The sequence below is a fragment of the Cynocephalus volans genome, chromosome 4 (genome assembly GCF_027409185.1).
Source record: "Cynocephalus volans isolate mCynVol1 chromosome 4, mCynVol1.pri, whole genome shotgun sequence".
NCBI lineage: Eukaryota > Metazoa > Chordata > Mammalia > Dermoptera > Cynocephalidae > Cynocephalus > Cynocephalus volans.
Window position 1 is genome coordinate 37,280,858 of NC_084463.1, and position 6,047 is coordinate 37,286,904.

Sequence of the window (6,047 nt, forward strand, 5' to 3'; positions counted from 1 at the left end):
GTATGTTTAATTATGACACAAGGGCATATTACAACCCACACAAGCAGTCGGCATGAACTTAAACCATTTGATGCTTCATTCTTAATAATCTCCACTAAACAAGCTCCTGGTGAACTGCAAGATTCAGTGCATTATTTGCTTTTGTAGCATTGTCACTACTGTTCACCCTCTAATTTTATTTCAGTGGAGCAAGTAACAATACCTGTATTGCCAGTATTTTAAAATAGTCATTCACAAGGTTGTTGCAAGGATTACACCAGCAAGGCATGTGCCAGTAATGGGTCTTCAGTAAAAGATGATGATAATTAATCACTCTTTTTCATTGAGTGTCTACTACTGGACAGACACCGTGGTTGAAATTACTGTTCATACTGAATAAACTTATATTCTTCACAGAAAGCTCTGTTTAATATTAACTGATGCAATCCAAATATAACGTTCTCAAAAAAAGTAACAATTATTAAATTTAATTTCAGTACTTTTGTGCATTAAGCTTGGTCCCAGACAATCAGAGCAGTGCAGAAACATATACTGACTGAGGAATTCCTTCGCCATGCTTCCATGGGTAAAGCATAATCTAAAAGGTGTGAATTTATTCATTACTCAGGTCTCAAATACCTAATTTGTTTATATAAATTGGGAACTCACTACATATTTCAATTGCTGTGATGTTAAAGCAATACTTTTGAAAAACTTCCTTCTATTCCAATTTTTTTAATTAAAAAAAGAAATAAAAGAAAATATTATTATGGCTTGATTGCAACAAAGAGTATGCAGTTTACAAAATTAAGAAAACACAAAGATATGATAATTTGGAGAAAGTTTAATTACATTTAACACTAAAACAGTATTTTGTTACACTTGAATATTGTCAACCTGGGATAAAAAAATAGGTGACCACTGACAGTCCACTCCCCTTCTGCTGACTGACCAGGAGCTGAGCAACTGAGTCAGTGTCCCCAAGAAAGGGCACCCAGCCAGAAGCTGCCACCACCACCACCACCAGTAGCCCCCTCATTTCTCGCTGTCTGATGAGGATATGTCCTACCTCTGAGCAGTGCCACAACCACTGTTTCCATGCAGGTGGTGCACCAAAGACACTGCATCAGCTACTGTAACACTGTCATGGTAACGTCCAGGACCACACTGCAGGCAGCCCACCACATACTCTAATTCATCCGAAAAGGAGAGCCACCAGCAGAGACTACAAATAGAGGAGAAAATCTTTATCCTCAAATCCCAGTACAGAATAATAGAAGAAACAGCTGCTTTACCAGATAACAAGGTGTCAATGAAGAGATACAAGGAATACAAATTAATGAGAAAATACAACACCACCCAAGGAATACAGCAATTCTCCAGTACCAGACTCCATAGAGCAAGAAACTCCTGAAATTTCTGAAAAGGATTTCTGAGCAATGATCTTAAGAAAACTCAAAGAGATAAGAGAAGACTCAATTACAGAACACAATGAAATGAGAAACAGTGTCCAAGATATGAAGGAGGAAATTTACAAAGAGATTAATGCATTTAAAAAGAATGTAGCAGAACCCTTGGAACTGAAGTACTCATTCAAAAAATAATAATAATAAAACACAGCAGAGAGCTTAAGCATGTTAGATCAAGCAGAAGAAAGAATGCCAAATCTTGAAAATGGTCTTTTCAAAATAACCCAGGTGGGAAAAAAAAAGGAAAAAATAATTTTAAAAACGTAAGAAGTCTGAGGGAGTTTGCAGACAACCTGAAACCCACAAACATCTGAATAATGGGCATTTCAGAAAGGGAGGAGAAAAGAAAAGGTTTTGAAAACCTATCCAAGGAAATAATAACAGAATTTCCTAGGTATAGGGAGTGACACAAACCTTCTGTTCTGAGAAGCACAAAGTTTCACAGCCAGGTTCAATCCAAAAAGATCCTCCCTGAGACATTGTTGTTAAACTGGAAAAGCTCAAAGACAAAGAGAGAATTTTAAAAGCAGCACAAAAAAAGAGCCAAGTCACCTATAAGGGAGCCCCCATAAGACTAGCAGGAGAATTCTCAACTGAAACTCTATGAACAGAGAAAATGGAATTAAATTATTCAAAATATTAAAAGAAAAAAAAGTTAGTCAAGAATTCTATACCCAGCAAGGTTACCTTTCATAAATGAGGGAGAAATACTATATTTCCCAGAGAAGCAAAAACTGAGGGAGTTCACTACCACATGACCAGCTCTGCAAGAAATTCTCAAGGGAGTCCTATATCTGGAATCTGAAAAAATGATAATCACTATGATGCATCAACAAGAAATAACAAAATCCTTTATTAAAACAAAAATGCAGTCAAGAAAGAAACTAAATCATACCACCTCAAAAAAACTACACTGAAGACAAATAATAAAAGGTGAAGAAAAGAACAAAAGATATTTAAAAGATTTAAACAAAAAGCAATAAAAAGCCAGGAGTAAAAAAATACTTGTCAATAGCAATCCTAAATGTAAATGGATTAAACGCTCCATTCAAAAGACACAGACTGTCTGATTGGATTGAAAAAATAGACCCAACTATATGCTGTCTCCAAGAGAATCACCTCTCCTTTAAAGACATACACAGACTAAAAGTGAAAAGATGGAAAAAAATATACCACACAAGTGGAAACCAAACAGAAACAAGAGTAATTATTCTCATATCAGATAAAGTAGAGTTTAAAAGAAACAGCATAAAAAAACACAAAGAAGGAAACTATAAAATGATGAAGAAGACCTATCTGACAGGAGAAATAACAATCATACATATGTATGCACCCAACACTGGGGCAAACAGATATATAAAGCCAACACTATTATACCTAAAGAAAGAGATAGACACAACTACGATAATAGTGGAGGACCTGAATACCACTCTCTCAGCATTGGAAAGATGATCTGGGCAACAAATGAAAAGAGAAAGACATGATTTAATATATACCTGAAACCAATGCAGAACATTTCTTCCAACAATTGCAGAATACACATTCTTCTCATCAAAAAGAAGGGACATTACCCAGGATAGGGACATTACCCAGGATAGGCCATATGTTAGGTCACAAATCTAGCCTCAACAAATTTTTGAAAAATTGAAATCTTTTCAAGTATCTTCTCAGACCACAATGGATTAAAATTTGAAATCAAAGAACAGGCCAGCCACCTGCCAGACCTCTACCCTGCCTGTGCAGAAGGCAGGACCCCTGCAGTGCCACCAACAATGAGGGAGGCATACAGGCAGGCAGAAAAACAGGCCAGCCACATAACAAACCCCCACCCTGCTCATGCAGAAGGCAGGACCATGCACCACACTACCAGTGATGGGAGAAACACCCTAGCAGGCAGGAGAATAGGCCAGCCACCCACTAGATTCCTTCCCACCCATGCAGAAGGAAGGACCATGTACTGTGACACTGCTGACAGGGGAGGCACCCAGGCAGGCAGGAGAGCAGGCCAGCTACCCACCGTATCCCTGCCCAATCTGTGCAGAAGGCAGGACCTCATGCCGTTACAATGCCAACAGGGGAAGTACTCAGGCAGGCAAGGGAATAAGCCACACACCCACCAGACCACTGCTGCATGCACCCATGCAGAAGACATGAGCACATGCTGTGCCTCCACTGACGGGGAAGGCACCACAGCAGACAGGAGAACAGGCTAACAGACCTCTCCCATACCCATGTAGAAGGCAGAAAACCTGCCACACCACCAGCGATGGGAAAGCCACCAAGATAGGCAGGAGAACAGGCCAGCCAACCACCAGATCCCCATTTTGCCTATGCAGAAGGTAGGATTCCACACCATGTCACTGCTGATGGGGGAGGTACCCAGGCAGTCAGGAGAGCAGGCCAGCCACCTACCCAGGCCCACCATGCCCACACAGAAGACAGGACCCTGCACATTGTACCACTACCATGAAGCTATACAAAGCTTCATGGGGTCCACAATAGCACCCAACACAGCTAATACAGTTGCAGTAATGGCTCAATACCTTAATCACATCTGTGATCACTATGCAGGAGGCCCACTATACATTTGACTTTATTGACACAGAGAAGTCACTGCCAGAGCCTGAAAAAAGAAGTCTTTCTCCTCAAAGTCCACTCCAGAGTAATAGAAGAAGCAACTGATCTACCAGATGACCAAAAATCAATGTAAAGATACTAGAAATAAGAAATAAATAAAAAAAAAATATGACACCACCAAAGGAATTCAGTAAGTCTCAAGTACCAGACCCTATAGAACAGGACACACTTGAAATGACTGAAAAGGAAATCCGAGTACCTATCTTTAGTAAATGCAATGAGATAAAAGAAGACTCTGTACAACAACACAATGAAAGTAGAAAAACATGCAAGATATGAAAGATGAAATTTTCAAAGAGGTTAATACCTTAAAAAAGTGTGTAGCAAAACACCTGAACTGAAAGACAGATTCAATGAAATAAAAACACAACAGAGAGCTTCAGCAGCATTTAGAATGAGCTGAAGAAAGAATATTGAAACTCTAAGATGGTTTTCATGAAATAACCCAGGCAGATAAGAAAAAGGAAAAAGGAATTACAAAAACAGAATCTCTAAGAGAACTACCAGACAACTTTAAATGCACAAACATCTGAATAATGGGTGTTCTTGAAGGGGAGGAGAAAAGTAAAGGCACTGAAAAATCTATTCAATGAAATAATAATGGAAAACTTCCTGGGTATAGGGAGAGACACAGACCTTCAGATCCAGGAAAGCTCAAAGATCCCCAAACAGTTTCAATCCAAAAAGATCCTCTCCAAGACACATTATAGTCAAACTGGCAAAGCTCAAAGACAGAGAATAGTAAGAGCAGCAAGAGAAAAGAGTTAAGTCACTTATAAGAGATCCGCCTTCAGACCAACAGCAGACTTATCACTTGAAACTCTACAGGAAAGGAGAAAGTGGGATGGTATATTCAAAATACTAAAATAGAAAAACTGCCAGCCAAGAATCCTATTCTTGGCAATGCTATTTTTCAGAAATGAGGGAGAAATAGTGTATTTCCAAGACATACACAATTGCGGAAGTTCATCACCACACAAACAGCACTGCAAGAAATTCTCAATGGAGTCCTGCATCTAGAATCTGAAAAACAATAATTATTACCATGAATACACAAGTAATAACAAAACCCACTCTTAGAACACAATGCCAATGAGAAAGGCAGAAGAAACTAAATCTTACCACCTCAAACTGCCCCCATACACAAAAAATAAAATTAAAAAATTAAAAAAAACCCACCTACATGGAAGAAAAATAATCAAGAAAGAAGAAAGGAATAAATAACAGTCAAAACATCTAAACAAAAAGCCATAAAATTCCAGGAATAAGACAATACCTCTCAATATCAATCCTAAATGTAAATGGATTAAGCTCCCTTCTCAAAAAGCACAGACAGATAGATTGGATCAAAAACCAAGACCCAACTGTATGGTGTCTTCAGGAGAGACTCATCTTACCAGTAAAGATACTTACAGACAAAGAGTGCAGGGATAGAAAAAGATATACCATGCAAATGGAAACAAAAACAAGCAGGAGTAGCTATTCTTATATCAGATAAAGAAAAGTATAAAACAAAAACCATAAAAAGAGACAAAGAAGGCCACTAATATAAAGAGATCAATCCAGCAAGAATACATATGAATCATTAATATATATGCACCCAACACAGAAGCACCCAGATATATAAAGCAAACACTACTAGAGCTAAAGAAAGAGATAAACCATGTATGATAACAGTGGGTGATCTGAACACCCACCTCTCAAAATTGGGCAGATCATCCAATTAACAGAGAAACACAGGATATAAACCACACTGTAGACCAATTGGACCAGGCAGATATCTACAGAATATTTCACCCAACTACTAAAGAATATACATTCTTCACATGAGCACACAAAACTTTCTCCTAGCTGGACAATATCTTAGATCACAAATCAAGTCTCTATAACCTTAGAAAAAATCAAAATAATCTCAAGTACCATTTCAGACAATAATGGATTAAAACTAGAAATTAATACCAA